The following is an 18,044-nucleotide window of genomic DNA, read 5'->3' on the forward strand; positions in this document are numbered from 1 at the left end:
GGGACTGGAAGCGGTTCCAGCAGCCCAATAGGTTTGTCGCGCTCGATCTTGTCTTGCTGGCAAATGAGGCAGGTCCTCACATAGTCTAACACATCATCACGGATGTTCGGCCAGTAGTATCCTCGCTCCAAGAGAGCTAATGTGCGGCGCCAGCCCGGATGGCCAGCCCATGGAGTGTCGTGACACTCCCTCATCAGTTCTCGTCTTAGCCCGTCCGCACGTGGAACAAACATGCGGCTCTTGGTGGTATATAACAACCCATCCCGAAGCCAGAAACGGCGTGCTTTCCCCTTCTGCACCATATCCAATATGGCCTTCGCCTGGGGATCACTGTTCAAACCATTCTGAATTCTCTGCTGTAAAGTGCTGGTAACTTGAGAAACTTGTCGCTGAAGTGCTGCTAGCTCTGCTTTGCGACTCAAGGCATCGGCCACGTTATTGTTCTTTCCTGGCTTGTAATCCAAGGCCAAGTCGAACTCTGCGAGGAATTCTTGCCAACGAGCCTGTTTCGGTGTCAACTTCTTCTGAGTCAGGAAATGGCTCACAGCCACATTATCAGTCTTCACATGAACTTGTGACCCCAACAGATAATGTCTCCAAACTCTCAAACAGTGGACGACGGCTAACAACTCTTTCTCCTGTGCGGTATAGCGTCTCTCAGCATCATTGAGCTTCCGACTTTCATAAGCAAGCGGATGCCCATCCTGTAACAACACTCCTCCAATAGCAAAGTCAGATGCATCTGTCTGAACTTCAAACGGCTTGGTGATGTCGGGTAGAGCTAAGACTGGGTCTTGCATAACAGCAAGCTTGAGGTCTTCAAACGCCTCATTACACTTGTCCGACCAGGACCAAGTGTGATCTTTCTTCAACAGGTCTGTGAGAGGTGCGGCTCTTTTGGAATAACCTTGGACGAAACGTCTATAATAGTTCACAAGACCGAGGAATGACCTGAGTTCTGTGACAGTAGAAGGGGTTTTCCATTCATCAATAGCTCGCACTTTCTCCATGTCCATCCGGATCTGTCCATTACCCACAACATGGCCAAGAAACATAATCTGCTCTTGGGCGAATGAACACTTCTCTAGCTTAACATACAACTGATTGTCGCGAAGCACTTGAAATACCTTGCGTAAATGTTGAACGTGCTCTTCTAAGGTAGAACTGTATACCACAATGTCATCGAGATATACCACAACAAACTTGTCGAGGTATGGTCTGAAGAGGTCGTTCATCAAGGTGCAGAATGTCGCAGGTGCGTTCGTAAGGCCGAAGGGCATGACTAAGAACTCATAAGCACCATACCTGGTAGAACAGGTAGTTTTCGGCTCATCTCCATCTGCAACCCGTACTTGATAGTACCCTGATCTCAAATCCAACTTGGAAAAGTACTTGGCTGCCCCAAGTTGATCAAATAAATCGGCAATCAGTGGAATCGGATACTTATTCTTGACGGTAACCTTGTTCAGCGCTCGGTAGTCTACACAAAGTCGCAATGACCCATCGTGCTTCTTCTGGAATAAAACAGGCGCCCCATAAGGTGCCTTCGAAGGTCTGATAAATCCAGACTCCAGAAGTCCATCAAGTTGCTTGCGTAGCTCAGCTAGTTCCGGAGGACTCATCCTGTATGGCCCCTTTGCAGGAGGCTTGGTACCAGGTACTAGTTCGATTTGATGATCAATCGGCCTACGTGGCGGTAGGGTCTTCGGAAGCTCTTCCGGCATAACATCATCAAATTCAGTCAAAACCTGTTTAACCAATGGGGGAGTTGAACTATGGTCCTGATCATCAGGTTCAACTCGCAAGGTAGCAAGAAACGTTTGCTCACCTTTCTTCAACCCTTTCTTCAGCTGAAGGGCTGAGATCATTTTCCCTCTTCTTTACCTGTAGAGAGAGGAATGAAGCTTGGACTTTCACCTAGCAAGCCCAAAGTGTTGGCAAATGGCATCGGAACGGCCCTGTTCTGTCGCAGAAAGTCCATCCCAATGATAACTCGGAACTCATCGAGTGGAACTGCGAGAAGATCTAGCTTACCCTTCCATGGACCCATCTTGATGGCCACGGACTTGGCCGACCCTTGTATAGGAGTGGCCTCGGAGTTAACAGCTTTCATACGGCTTGAATCCTTTTCGAGCCGGATATTGAGGCGCTTCGCCTCTGCAGGGGAAATGAAGCTATGCGTAGCTCCCGTATCAACCATTGCCTGGGTGGTCTTACCACCAATCTCCACATCAACATACATGAGACCCTTACGCTGACGGATCGTCTTAGTCTCAGAGGTCTGTTTCATTGCATTCAACAGATGCATAGCTCCCATATGAGAAGATTCATCCTCATCTTTCTCACTTGAACTCTCGTGACTAGGGTCACTCTGGGAAGCTAACAGTGCATTCAACTTGCTTCTCTGCGGGCAATTGAACGTCTTATGAGGACCACCACACAAGTAACACTGGATCTTGTTGCGGTGATTGTTGGACTGGGTACCGGTGTTCTTCGAAGGGGAGGAATCCCGATGGGATCTCCTGCTTGGACTGTGTCTAGATCCTCCATTTTTACCTTTGGAAGACCCATGGGTGCGTTCACTCTGCTGAGAGTACCCTTTCGACTGATTGGATACCTTCTTTTTATTCCCATCCACGGGAGAATAATCCGTCAACCGCTCAGCTGCGGCGATAGCAGTCGTGAGGTCTTGCACACGTTGCCTCTGTAGTTCTGTCTGAACCCAAGGCTTAAGCCCTTCTGTAAACGAGAACAGCTTGTCTTTCTCTGACATATCACGGATATCAAGCATCAATGCGGAAAATTGCTTGACGTAGTCGTGCACGGTACCAGTATGTTGGAGTTGCCTCAACTTCCTGCGGGCAATGAACTCCACATTCTCGGGTAGAAACTGATTCTTCAGCTCCCTTTTGAGGTCTTCCCATGTATCGATGGAGCATTGGCCACTCTCCATCTCGGTGTACTTTGTTCGCCACCATAGCTTAGCGTCACCTGCAAGATACATAGAAGCAGTTGTTACTTTTACCTCTTCTGAATCCGGTCGAGCTGCACGGAAGTACTGTTCCATATCAAACAGGAAGTTCTCGAGCTCTTTCGCATCGCGTGCACCACTGAAGGCGCGTGGCTCGGGGACTCGCAAGCGCGAGGGAGGAGCATCACCACCGGTAGGCCGCTCGTTACCAACGGCTCTTACCAGGAGGCCTACCTTAGTAGTGAGCTCCGTAATCTGTTCCTGTAACATGGCTATGGTTCCTCGGGTGTCTTCCTCGAGGTCAGTCACTCTGGCTCGGAATGTCTCGGATCTTTCCTCCAGCGTGTTCTGTCGATCATCCAATTGCGCAATACCATCAACTATCCCGGAGAGCATACCTACCTTCTCCTCTAATACCTCAATGCGTTCCTTGTTTGTACGTGGTGCTGGTGTGTTTGGAGCGGGTTGATCCGCGGTACTAGTAGTTCCTCTTACCATTGTTCGCGTGAACTAATGGAATCTCGGGGGAATAGCTAGGGGGAATACCAACTGTGCTCAAACAACTGCTGCTCTGATACCAACTGTCACGGCCCTATTCTTTCGAAGCGGGGTCGTGCGGCGCAAGGGGGTCAAATCCACTTGCAAGCCTGTAAAATGATCGTACACCACACACACGTAGCTAGCAAACAAGTAAACGAGGCAACACGAGATAAAGCCCGAAGGCAACTTTGTTGATATAATATTGATTACACGGTGTAACGCGGTATAAAAGCAAATAGATGCGTTACAAGCAATTGATGATCCTATGACACGCGGGACCTCCACGGAGCTGGGCTTCAAGGGCTTCAACAACGTGGGTGTAGGCCGGGGATTGGGACAGCACTGACACCCTTCCTACAAAGTGTATGCTAAGTCTTTACTAGATTTCCAGAAGGGAACATCAAAAGTAGAGGCCGGTCATACTCCCTTATTACTAAAATGCCACTAAGCTAACAAGGATGCCCTGGTACGGGGCTGACATGTACCCTAAGCTAACAGATATGCCCTGGTACGGGGGCTGACATGGCTTCATAACGAGCCTTACATAGTATTACATAGGGGCTCCCGGGTGACTCCGGGGCGAGCTACACCTAAACTCTAGGTGTCAGAGTACATGGCCGTTACACTCCTGCTCCTCCACCTCCGCCCTAGAGGCCCTCCATCTGTTCTCCATCTCCACGGCCCTCGCCGCCTGAGCCTCGATCACGTCATACCCCTCCCGAAGGCGACGAAGATCATCAGCCTGAAAACAAGAAAACCGACCAAGTGAAAACGGTAAAAAATAGAAAATTCCAAAAGAAAGAAGACAATGACAGCGTACGTACCGTAACGGCAACAATACCCCTCCAATCTCCGTGATCCCAGCAATAGCAGTGACTGCAGGCATGAGACACCCAATGGACACCTCTCGGAACCAATCCTGGAAATCACCGGCCCTCACCAGTCCAGTCGCATCTACACCCATCGCCTGAGCGAGATACTCCTCTACCGTTATAACCCCCGAGATGGGCTCAGGTGGAGCGACAGGAATACGAAGACTCCCGTCATGCTGGAAAAACAGACGCTCCCCCAGGTAAAATGTGTATCGCTGCTCTCCAATGAAGTAGGGGTAGCGCTATCGCCTGGTGTTACGCCGATAGGCGTTCCTCACCTCTTGCCTCCCGCTGACAATGCGGGGAGGTCTCGCAAAGTAACGGAAAATATCTGCAAAAGAGATAGTCAAATAACAGACATGGATAGCGCCAAGGTCAAACAGAAAGGAAAAGGGTAAATTACTCACATCTTGAAGCCGGCACCGATCAATGTGGGCCCGGGCACTCTTAGGGCTGCTCCTAATAGCCCGAGCATCTCTAGTAGCCCAAAACACCCCCAATGGGTAACCCTCGTCAGGATGACGACGGGTGGGTAGATAAAAGGGAAAGTAGACGTGAACGAAGATCTGAAAGAGAGGATGAGGCGTTAGACGAGAAAACAGGAAGTAGAAAGAGAATCAGACAGAGAAATAAAATCAGGCTCTAGTTTACCTCGATAAAATGCCAGAAGAATCGAGTAGAGATGCCAGCTCCACGAGGCGCAGTAATGCCCGCCACTACTCGATCAAGCCCAACCAATATAGTACCATATATAAGGCTCCCCCAATCAAAATCGCCAATGTGGTTGATGTCACGCATGACAGAGAGAAAGGTGGTAGAAACGGAAGAATCATCCTCCAAAAAGAAGCAACTACCAATGAGGAGAAGGAAGCAGATGCGGAAAATGGTATCAAAATCTCTGTCCCCAAAACGGGCTGATCTCTCTCTATAGGTGAGCGGAGCCCCGTCCTCCCCCTCGATCAACAACAAGCCCATCAGCACCTCCGTACTGATCCTCCCCTGCTTCCCTACCATGGAGGTAGGGACTCTAGTAATGCCCAACAACTCCCCCACCTCCTGCACCATCAGCATCGTCAAAGGAAAAGGCTCTCCGTCCATAACAATGCCAGTAATGGCGACAAAATCCGAAGGCCTGATGCCTATCTCCACCTCAGGCAGGTGGAAAGAATGAGTCGCCGAAAACCACCTCTCTACCATGGCCAAGAACAAGGGTCGATCCGCCTTGAAAGACGGTATCTACAAGAAAGCGCCAAAGCCCACAGTTGCGAATTGCGTCCGAATATCATCCGAGAATAGGGCGGCAGTAGAAAGAAAAGCACTCCACCTACCCCTGAAGCTGGCTGAAGGATAGGGGGTAGGAATGTCCAAACGAACTAACATGGAGACATGCCTCCCTAATCCATGGAGAAGAGAGGTATCTGGTACTCTCTCACTCTCCTCTGCCCCTATCTCAACCTTGGGAACCTCTCTGCCGACTCTACCAGCACCTACGGCCCTATCCGCCCGACTTCGGCCATCGCGTTGACCTCTACCACCACTACCGCTCGGCAGATCCTCAGCTGGACCACTGTGAAAAGAACTGACCTCATCTGCCCTGCTGCCGGACGAAGAACCAGCTACCGACGCTGAATCGGGCCTACGTGAAGGCTGTCTCGGCCAACCATACTTTGTGGCCACACCAGACCCCAAAGCGAAACGGGTCCGAGTCCGGGGCCTCGCTTCCTCCTCCTCGTCGGAAGAATGGCGTGCTACTCGAGTCCGTCGCTCTCTGCCCATCTGCAAGTCGCCATGTGATCAATCAACAATGCAAAATCCTATGATCATGTATCTCGATGAAGCTGTCTAGATTATACCTAACCGAGCCAAGTCGAACTAGCTTAAACCCAGTCAACCAGTGTCCTACCTAGCTAACCTAACCGATCTGAGTCAAACCTACCCAGTCGACTCAGTCCAATCTACCAAACCCCTTCGAACTTGAGTCAAACCCAGTCAACCCAAGGACAACTCAAGTCAAATCCAAATCAACTCAGTCAAATCTGAGTCAAAATTACCTAGTCGACCCGGTCAAATCGGAGTCAAACCCAACTGATCAGGTCAATCCCGGTTAAAACCTAGTCAAACCCAATTGATTCGGTCAATCCTAGTCCATCTAAATCAAACTTGGTCAACTCGAGTCAAACCCAGTCAACTCGAGTCAAACCTAGTCAACTCAAGTCAATCCTAGCCAACCTATCCAACTCAGTTTAACCCATTCAAAACCAAGTCAACCCCTTTAGCCCATTCAACCGAAGTCAACCAAGTCAAACCCAGTCAACTCAATCAATCTAACCAGGTCAGTCAACCCATGGAACCCAGTCAAAACCCAGTTAATCCAATCAAAATCGATCAAACCCGATCAAAACCCAATCAACCCAGTCAAACTCGATCTAATCCAGTCAGAACCCAGTCAAAACCCATTAAACCACGGCCAAACCAGTCAACCGCAACCAATCTAGTCAACCTAATCAAAAGATCATTTAAAGAAAAATGCGGGTTCTCAAAGCAAAACAAAATATCCGCATTTTGAGGTAAGAAGCATGAAAGAAAAGCAAGTAGGATCAAACAACAACAAAAAACAAAAAAAAAATGAGGAGAAAAACTGATTCATTCGAGTAATTCCTAAGCAGTCCAAACCCAGCCCCTAAAAGCCCAAATGCAGCCCTATGACCGAACAACCCATGAGCAACCCCAACCAGCCCCCAACTTATAACCAAGACCAACCAATCCTTTAACAAAACCGTACCTTAACTACCTAATGTCTCACCCAAAACCAACCCTAAATTGCCCCAACCTTCCTAAAGTGCTCAAAATCCAAACGAACTCACCAACAGTCCCGTTCCCAAGCAAGCCTGAACTCACATCTCCATACACGACCTTGACTACAATCCCAGTCTCAAAACCTCCAAACTTCACCACCCACATTTGCAAGACAGTCCCACTACACCTCCCTACCTCTAAGCAATATCCATCACAACCTAGCAAAACAGTACCGCATCAATCCAATTCAAACACCCGCCCACTCTCAACCAATCTATCATCCATGCAAAACCAATCCATCACCCAACCTATGCAACCAACCCTCCAGTCAATGCCATCCATTCCCTGACAAACCATCCCAAGATCACACACCACTCCCCAACATACGAGAAAAGCCTCGTCCAAAGTAAATCCCAATCCCTCCAAAATTCCACAAACCCACCACCCATTAACAGAGCATGCATGCATATCCAATCTGACAGAGAAGCAGGTAGAGCAAGATGGCCATAACCAATAGCATGGTTGCAAAACATAATAAATTCCATATGCTCAAAAAATTATGTAAATAAATCAAGGCAAGAAAAAGACAGATCAAAAGGTCCATCATCATTCAAATAAGCAAATCAAGGCGAGAAAAAGAGAGATGCAATGAATGGAAACTTGCCTCAAGCGTGAACCGTCCACACCCAAAAGCTCTCAGCAACTATCACTCCCACGAGCACCCAAAGATCACGCACGAGCTCCAAATAAACCCAACGATCACGCCAAATGCTCAAACCAACAAAGAGTAAGAAGAAGATGAAGGGAAATGAGAAGAATCGTCAAAATTCGCCAGAAAAAAAGAAGGAAACCGAAGAAAACGGAGGAAAAACTAAAAATGAAAGGGCGCGCAGGCTTTAACCGTTTGAAATTCGTACCGGTCCGTGTCACCAGTACGGATGAGACAAAGAATGCATCATCCGTGCCACTAAAACGGATAAAGAGAGCTTGATTGGATCCGTGCCCCAGGCACGGATGAGATAAGAATAATACTATCCGTGTTTTAGACACGGGTTAAATCACTCCAAATGTTGACCGCGCCTTAAGCACGAATCAAGTAAAAATCAAAAATCAAATAAAAAATAATAATAATAAAAATGAAAAAAATCAAAATCAAAAAATAAAAAAAAAATCAAAGAATCAAAAGGTCAGAAAAATTAGAAAATTTTCAAAAAACCTTTTCGAGTCGAGCTTTACTCTAATTTGTCAAAACACGATCGAAGAAATAATCGATTTTCAAAACTCATCAAATCCAAGGTCTCACACAAGCTCCGTGTCATCGAGACCAAGGAATTAATAAGGTAACTCTGTCAGACCTCGTGCTTGAATAAACCATCTTCTACAAAAGACATCAATTCAACCGGTAATTCGAAGTCGTGTTTTGCAAAATTTCGTCGGGCCCGTACAAATAGGGGTTTAGTCTATTCTTTGCAGTTCTTTGCATGCAATTCCTGCAAAGAAGGGCAGCTATAGACACCCCGATTTGAATGGGCCCTCACTTGAAAGGGCCCAAAAATAACTTTTTTCAATGAATTTGGCCAACGGGCCTCGAAGGCCCAAAGCATTGAAATCATCGATTTTCGCCAAAATCAAGGCCTCTAACACCTCTCACTGGGTTAGTAGGTCCACTAAAAGGATTCGGCAGACTCCCATCTACCCCAGCTCATTTGAAATACCAATTTTCCAACAAAATAGGCCAACGGGCCTCAAGGGTCCAAAACGTTAAAAAATGACAATTTTGAATAAATCAATGCCCTAAGACCTCCCCATGGTCTAAGGGGCCCACAAGAAGGGGTGTGACCCATCCCACATGTGTCCAACATCACCGCTCCACGCTCACATCAAAAAAAAAATTGATAAATTCTCCAACAGGTCCAAAAGGCCCAAATCGCCAAACACGTGACATTTTTTGATCGGATCAATAATCTCAAGAAAAATACAAAAAAAAATATTGAAAAAAATTAAAAAGGTGAGACTTGGAAAACCTACCCTTCATCTATCATCCACCACTCCACCTCGAAATTCGCAAATGCCCTAAACCTACCTAAAGCCCACAAGGCCTCAACCCCTTCCTAAACCCATTACCCTTAACCCAAAATTAACCTCATACCTTATAAACCCTAAAACCTATCCACCCTCAAAATCCAACCCAAAACAAGCCTTACCCAACCTAAAATAATCTACAAACCAAAGCCCAACACCAAAAGCTCACAAATATCATTCTCTCCATATCCAATTACCCAACCCGCAACCCTAATCCATCAACTACTACCCTTATCAACCAATCACAATCCTCATACCAAAAGATGACACATGTCATCACCACCTTTCACCTCCCTCATCTAATCACCTACCTCCATCACCATTCTCTAAAAATCAACCAAACACATCACCTTCCCTCCAAAATCAACTCAACCCATACCCTACCCTAACCTAACCTATCCCCATCCTCTAACATTATCAACCACCCACACCTCCACCCATGCCCTAATCCATCACCATTATCTAACATCATCAACCACCCACATCACCACCCATATCTCTACCCATCATCTTCCTTAAAACACTCCAATAAAATCAACTCAACCCATACTTCATTCATCATCAATCAACTAACCCATTTCTCTCTCTCTCTAATCAAACAACCCCCATCAACCAATCAACCAATCACATTCCTCACCCTCTCATCATGATTGCCACATGGCATCATCTCCTTTATTCTCCCAAAAACCAACCAACAAATCTCTTACACTACCCATCCCTCCACCTTACCCTTTTCATCAACCTAATACTCCTTCCCTAAACAACTCTCTTACACCCCCACTCTTCTCATCAACCATCACTCATCTCATCCTACCCAACACTCTACCCAAATGGATTTGGGTAGGATCCAAACCATTTGGGTTGAAATACAATCCATTTTCATTATTTACAAAACTACCCCTAAATTCACTCCAAATTTCATACTCTCATCTTCTAAAAATTATGCCATTCTCTATTTCTCTCAACTCTTCACCCCATTATACCCCCAAACCCCCTCCAAACATCTATAAATACCTCCCCTCTCAAACCAAAAATGGTTACCAAGTCTCCTTAAAAAAAAAAATCTACTCACTCCTCTTCTACTCTATTACTCTCTCATACCACCTTCTAAAAAGTAACTTCATTCATATACTTCACTAAGGACCTAAGAAGAACTAGAAGAAGAAGAAAGAAGAGGAAAGAAGCTTCAAGGTGGGTTCAAGACTTCCCCTTCCCCTCTCTCTCTCTAACCTTCTCCTCTTCCCTCTTCTAACATCCCCCTCTTCTATTTTATTTTACCTTTGTAATGATTGGACCCTAAGGCTAAAGGTTCATAAGGGTCATTTCCATCAATGAAATGACCCTATGATCAAGCCGAAATTAAATCCCTACTTAGGGAACAAATGCACCCACGTGGCACACTTTTCACTTTCTTTTAAAAATCAAAATGACCGAGTTATTTGAGGTTACAGGCACGTGGCGGGGAGAAAGGGGTGCCTAATACCTTCCCTTTTCTCCAACCGAGTCGTTTACCCGAATCTCAAGGTTTGACCACCCCTTATCCGTTGTGAGTCACTAAAATGCCAAAAATATCATCTTTTGAAAATGTACCTCGGGTGACCATTCACACCCATTTACAATTTGAATGGTGGCGACTCCAAATCGTAGTACACGTGGTCATCGTAATGATGGAAAACACGTAGCTACACCAGTCGAGATACATCTCAGACTTGCTCAGATTATGCTCAGACTTACCAAGATTCTTTCTCGAATTTTGCTCAGTCCCGTCGAGATTCGTCTCGGATTATACTTGACCTTCTTAGATTATGCTTAGACTTTACGATTAGTTTTTCTCAGATTATGCTCAAATTTTACTCAGTTTTATTTAATTTTTCAGATGATGCTCAGATTTTATGTTGACTGTTAAACTATTCTTTATTATTGAGTTTGCTATCCTTCCAGCATAAATATGTAAAATGGAAGTGCACATTTTTAAAATCATCACTACACAATGGCACACATGTGCATTCGTATTGCATTTGTATTAGTCAAGGAGAATTTTTCAAAATTTAAGGATCTAACAGTTTTAGTCTAAGGAGAGGTTATCCTTAAGGATCTGGACGTTTCGACAAATTGTCGAATCAGGCTGTAAAATGAGTTGTCATTAGCTTTGGCATTCGGATGTCACACTATCTACCACAATAGATTGCGCATCTAGTTTGCTTCCACCCTCTGCCAAAGAAGGGCATCTGTAGACATCCCATTTTTGCATTTGCCTAATTGGACAATTCGTCACCCGGTTGTTGTGGATTCCTAATGATGAGTATAAAAGAACTTGAAGGTTTGTTAGTACTGCTTGATTCCTTCTGTTTCTATTCTTTTCATCCCCCTACTCGTCACGACTCGACATTGAAGTTTACGCAAGCTTAGCATAACAACATTTTATGCCCGACTTAGTAAGCATGTACGCTTAGGTTCGATACACAGTTCGATAACTTAGAGACCTCGCTACGTTAGGAAAATATGACTTTGAGACTTAGAAATAATCACACAAAGACTGAAAGAAACCTCACGCCAAGATTTGTAAAAATCATAAAATATTAATAAAATGATAAAAATACCCCTCGTAAATTTTAGACCTTTGAAAAATCTCGAAAGTACCTCCATTGCACTCAGAATGTGATTTCGAGTCTAACGGGACCCAAATCGATCAAAACAAATAAATTTGTAAAAATCTATAAAAAAAAATCACAAAAATACCCCTTATAAATTTTAGACCTCCAAAAAATCTCAAAAGTACCTCCATTGCACTCAGAATGTGATCTCAAGTCTAACGGGACCCAAATCGACGAAAATAGAGAAATTTGTAAAATTCTATAAAAAATTATCGAAATGACGAAAATACCCCTCATAAATTTTGGACCTCTAAAAAATCTCAAAAGTACTTCCATTGCACTCAGAATGTGATTTCGAGTTTAACGAAACCCAAATCAATAAAAACAGATAAATTCAAGAAAAATCATCAAGAATCATAAAAATGACCAAAATGCCCCTCAACATCCAACTCTAACATAGAGACCCTAATCCCTAGGAAAATAAAATTCAAATTGAAAATTAAACTAAAATTTAACCAAGATCCAATTAAAATTCAAAATTTAAAGTCAACTTAAAATCATAAATCAAATTAAATTTTGATTAAAATACAAAATAAAAATTAAGTTTAAATTAAAAATCAAGAAATCAATTAAAATACAAAATCAAAATCTAATTGAAAATTAAGTTAAAAATCATTCAACCAATTAAAATTAAAATTAAAACCGATCAACAAACTAAAGATGTAATCAACCAATAAAATCCATTCGATCAAATTGAAAGCAAAATCCAATCAACCGATCAATTAAAATTTAAAATCAATTTAAATTTCAAATTAAAATTCAAATTAATCAACCCGTTCAACATTTAAATTAAAAATCAAATTCAAATAATTAAAACTCAAATTGAAATTCAAAAAGAATCAAATTAAGATAATATTGATCAATGGAACCAGAAAAAAAAGACCAATCAAATTTTGAAACTCAATAGACCAATCAAGTAAAATATAGCGAGGGACGACTGAAGTACGAGTAGCGTGGCTATCCCCCATTCATAAAAAAATAATATAATGATAATAATAATAAAATAAAATAAAAATAAAAAGAATGTGGGCACGTTTTCTTCCCTCTTCTTTTTCTCTAACATTTTCTTCCCCAATGCATTCCTCTAGCCCACTTCGTCTCCAACCGTTCCCACCTCCCTCATAACCACCCATGATCTCTCCCATCTCTCCCTCTCTTATGTTTAGTGGTAGAACCACCATAAAAGAAAAAAAAAGGAGCAACTACTTGGGGGGGACGTTTTGATTAGGAGGCTTTTGGATCCAAAAAAAAAAAAAATAGCAACCAATGCAGCCCTTCTCCATCTCTAAAAACGTCCAAAGACAATAGTTCTTCCCTAACGTTCTGTCATCTCTCCCTCACCTCTCTTGACATCTTCTTCTTCCTTTTTTGAGGCTAAAATTTGACCCCCAACCTTGTTGCAATGCCCTTGCTGTCTAGCTACTATTTCAACTCACTACAACCCACGTTCTAGTCCCCATACCTTTCTTCTTTTGGTTGCACCAATAGTACCCCTCCACATCATCATCTTCATTGCTGCAACAGCTCTCTCAGTTTCATTTTTCTTCTCTACTAGTTGCTGCATCAACGCCTTAGCCCCCTCATTTATCTCTCTGCCTGCATCAGACTTTCTTCTTCCTCTGTTGTTGCCTAATACGTTAGCCAAGTCTTCCTACCAGGCTTCTTTGATTTATTACATGACTCTCTCTGTTTGCTCTCGTTTACTCACATCTCCACAGTCATAGTGCGTACAGGTCTTTGTGTCATATCTGAAGGAGTTGACTTACGTTGCCTTGTTCAATACGTAAGATTATTTTGGCTCTTCTTTTATTTTTTGTTCTTGCTCTCTTATTATTTTTTTATGGCATTTTTTTTAATGTATTGGTAGAATCAATTTTTTTTTAAATATTTCTTTTTTGATATTTTATGTTGTCATATATTGTAGTATATCTATTGCCTTAGAATTTTTTTGTGTGTTTTTATGTTTTCTTTTATATTTATTTGTGCATGCCAATAAAAGTAGAGGAGATTTGCTCCCTTTGCATAGTATTTTTATGTTTTATTGTTTATTTATTTTCGCACATTGATAGGGTTAATTTTTTTTTTAGGTATGTTTCCATGTTTTTGTTTGTTCTTACATATCAATAGCGTAGGAGAATGTGCATATTTTTAATTTTTTTTATGTTTTATTCCTTTTTACGTATCAATAAGAGTAGGAGAATATTCTTTAATGTATTTAAATTAATTCACTGATTTTTGGGTATATGTAGCACTAATGGCAATCTTCAAGTTTCTGAAATATTAGTGGATCGATTCACCCATATTTTATTTTTTATTATTTTTTACTAATAGATTGATTGAATCAATTCACATATATAAAATTGGTGGACCGGCTCATTGGGTATTAATATCTATCAAGTCGATTCGTCAATTTTTGATGTTATTGGGCCAACTCATTAATGTTGATATTAATCAATTCATAAACTTTTTTGTGTACACGAAAAATTAAGAATTGACTTTCCCCAATAAAAAATCAACGAGTTGACTCATTGATTTTTGTGTGCATTGGAAATTTTAAATCAAAATTTTCTAAGAAATGGACACGTGAGTCGACTCATTAATTTTTTTTGTGCATTGAAAATTCCAAATCGAAATTTTTTATGAAATTAGGCATGTGAGTTAACTCACTGATTTTAATACACGTGGCATTTCAAAAATCGAATTTCTTTTTGGTTAAAAAACATGTGAGTCAACTCACTGATTTTAATGCACGTGGCGATTCAAAAAATCAAGATTTCTTTGATTAATAATTTGTAAGTTAACTCACTGATTTTAATACACATGACAATAAAAAAAATCAAGATTTCTTTGATAAAAATTTTTGTGGGTTAATTCACTGATTTTAATACACGTGACAATTCAAAAAATCAAGATTTCTTTGATTAATAATTTGAGGCTTAACTCATTGATTTTAATACAAGAGACAATGCAAAAATCGAAATTTTTTTATTAAAAACATGTGAGTCGACTCATTGATTTTAATGCACGTGACGATTCAAAATCAAATTTCTTTAATAAAAAATGTATGGGTCAACTCACTAATTTAGTGCATGTGAAGATTTAAAAATCGAATTTCTTTGATAAAATATTGTCAATGAGCGAATTCACTAATTTTGTATACGTGGCATTAAAAATCGATTTCATATTATTCAAAATATGACCAAATTGATCCATTAATTTTTTGTGCAATGTAAGCCTTATTAAATCATGGGATTCCTTTATGCAAAATTCGAGAATCCATGTAGTTATTTAAGTCGTAAGATTCGTTTAGTAAACTCGATGATGATTGGACCCTAGTTTGACATTTAGTCTTTGAATGTTGACCGTAGGATATTTTTGGATCGCAATTGAGACTGATCATCTTGATCAGGTGGGTTCGGTGCTTAACACCTTCCAAAACCCATAATCTGAACCCTTATCCATTATGCGTGGACCAACCCAATCCATTTTGGAGTTATCTATGGTTCCTAAACCTAAACTAGGTGGCGACTCCCTATTCTTTAAAAATCCTGATTGGTGTAATCGGACCCCTATTCGTTATTTAACGGATAAAAGTGGCGTCGAGGCGATTTTACCACTTGACTTGACGATCCGTCACCCAGTTGTTTTGGATTCCAAATGATGAGTGCAAAGAACTTGAAAGAGTGTGAGAGGTCTTCTTCCAATTTCCCTTTGTCTTCTAGTTCCACTTTCTTTTTTCTCCTTGCCACGCGACATATAATTACGCACGCTTATGATCGCTACGCCATATACTCAATTTAGTAAGCATGTACGCTTAGGTTCGCTACACATTTCTTTTTTTCAATGAACGTATAATGTAAAGGTGGTCATACATGAGTAAGAATGTATAATAAGAATCACATGCACGCTGATAGGCATAGACGAAGATGACTAGTCAGTGATCACTAACAATCTAAAGTAGTCAAACACCTTGACAAGTCGAGAAGAGACCTACCTATTATGATCACGTTAAATGCCCAACCTGAGCCAGATAAACGGTCAATCAAGTATGGTAAGTTGCAGTGTCTACCTATTATGGTCACGTTAAATGGCCAACCTGAGCTAGATAAACGATCACTCAAGTGTGGTAAGTTGCAGTGTCACAAAATAAAAAACTAACGATACGATTCCACATCAGAAACATTGAAAAATGATATCCCGATTGAGAGCTCTCCAGACATAAAATCCCAACTGTCTAATTCCACTATCCCACTATTGTGTATTATGTATTTGTTGCATTATTTTGAATTGTAAAATGAAAAACATGTTTATTATTTCAAGTTTATCAATTAGAGTTGTATAAAAAGAAAATGTTATAGTATGAGTACTGTTGATTGATGTAATGTGAATTTTAATTGTTTAATTGCTCATCCATGACTATATGTTCTAGTTAATCATAGTTTATCTTGTAAAACTTTGCCTGTATTGAAATGATTGAGAATGCTTACTTATTCATGCTAGAAGAGGTTATTAGTCAGAATTATTTATTTACTTACTGGGTAATTCATGTTACTCACCTTTTTCTTCTATGTTTTTTTAGTTTCAGATTCAATACTTGAAATGATAGATGTAGAGCACACTAGTGAGGATTATCTGGTGGGTCAGATAGACGATCAAAGTCCATTACTTGATGAGAATTGGGGTTATACCTCCTAGCGATGTTAGTTCATCCAAGTTATATTATAGATTTTGGTTGAACGTTAGGATTTTTGTTGAAGAAAGAGATTTCTGTAAATTTCAGTATATTACTTACTACTTCTACACTCTGATTTACCTTATATTAGTAGATATATATAGACTCCCATTGTTTATTTATTTATATATATATATATATATATACATGGTATTATTGATATCGTTTATCAGGTGAAACATGTATTTGAATGCCTTAGAATGCTAACATAAATAGAGGAAATCATGCCAAAATTTCAAGGCGTCACTTAGTGCCTCGAAATCTGACATAGGATTTTATGTTAATGTCTAGGGGGTAACATAAATAAAACTTTAAACTCAATTTAGCAAGTACTTACACTTAGATTCACTATACATTTTGATTACCAAGCGACCTCGTCATGTTAAGAAAATGGGACCTCGAGACTTAGAAATAATCACATTGCGATACAAATAAGTCATCTATCAAAATTTATAAAAATTAACAAAATGACAAAAATATCGCGGGTCCCACACCTTTAAAAAATCTTAAAAATACTTTCATTACTCTCAGAATGTGATTTCGAATCTAACGAGACTAAAATTAGTGAAAACGGAGAAGATTACGAAGAATTACAAACATGACCAAAATATCCCTTGACGTTCGACTTTTACTTTGAAACTCGATTCTTAGGAAAATATGATTGAAAATAAATTTTCGACAATAGTCACGCATATCAATAAAACCTAAAGACCCTGATGCTTAGGAAAATAAAATGACAATTTTCATGCTTGGAATGACACTTTTTCGCTACAAAAAATTATAAATTTCACATGAAATGAAGATTTCCATTATATGGAATGACACCCATCACCACATAAATGATAAATTTTACCTTGTGGAATGACAACCCTCGATTGATAAAATGATGAAATTTAAGTTGCGATCAGAAAATCAAAACTAAATTTCAAAACCAAAATTAAAATTAAAATTTTAAAAATTAATCCTAACCCATAAAAATTGAAGCAATAAATTCAAACTTCGAGAATTTAAAATTAGAAACTAAGTATTGACCTTTATTATCGGATTTTAAACTTTTACTCATTACACCCCAAATTAAAGTACAAAACATGAAGTGGAGGTGGGGTGCTTATTATTTTAAGTTTATTAATTAGAGTTGTATAAAAAGAAAATGTTATAGTATGAGTATTTTTTATTGATGTAATGTGAATTTTAACTAATTAGTTACTTATCCTTAGCTATATGTATCAGTTAATCGTAGTTTATCTTGTAAAACTTTGCATATATTGAAATGATTCAGAATGCTTACTCGTTCATGTTAGGAGAGGTTATTAGTTGGAATTGTTTGTTTATCTACTGAACTCATGTTATTCACACTTTCCTTCTCTGTTTTTTTAGTTTTAGGTTTAGTACTTAAC

Source organism: Akebia trifoliata, chromosome 11 (assembly GCF_017979445.1).
Source record: "Akebia trifoliata isolate Shusen 1 chromosome 11, ASM1797944v1, whole genome shotgun sequence".
Taxonomy (NCBI): domain Eukaryota; kingdom Viridiplantae; phylum Streptophyta; class Magnoliopsida; order Ranunculales; family Lardizabalaceae; genus Akebia; species Akebia trifoliata.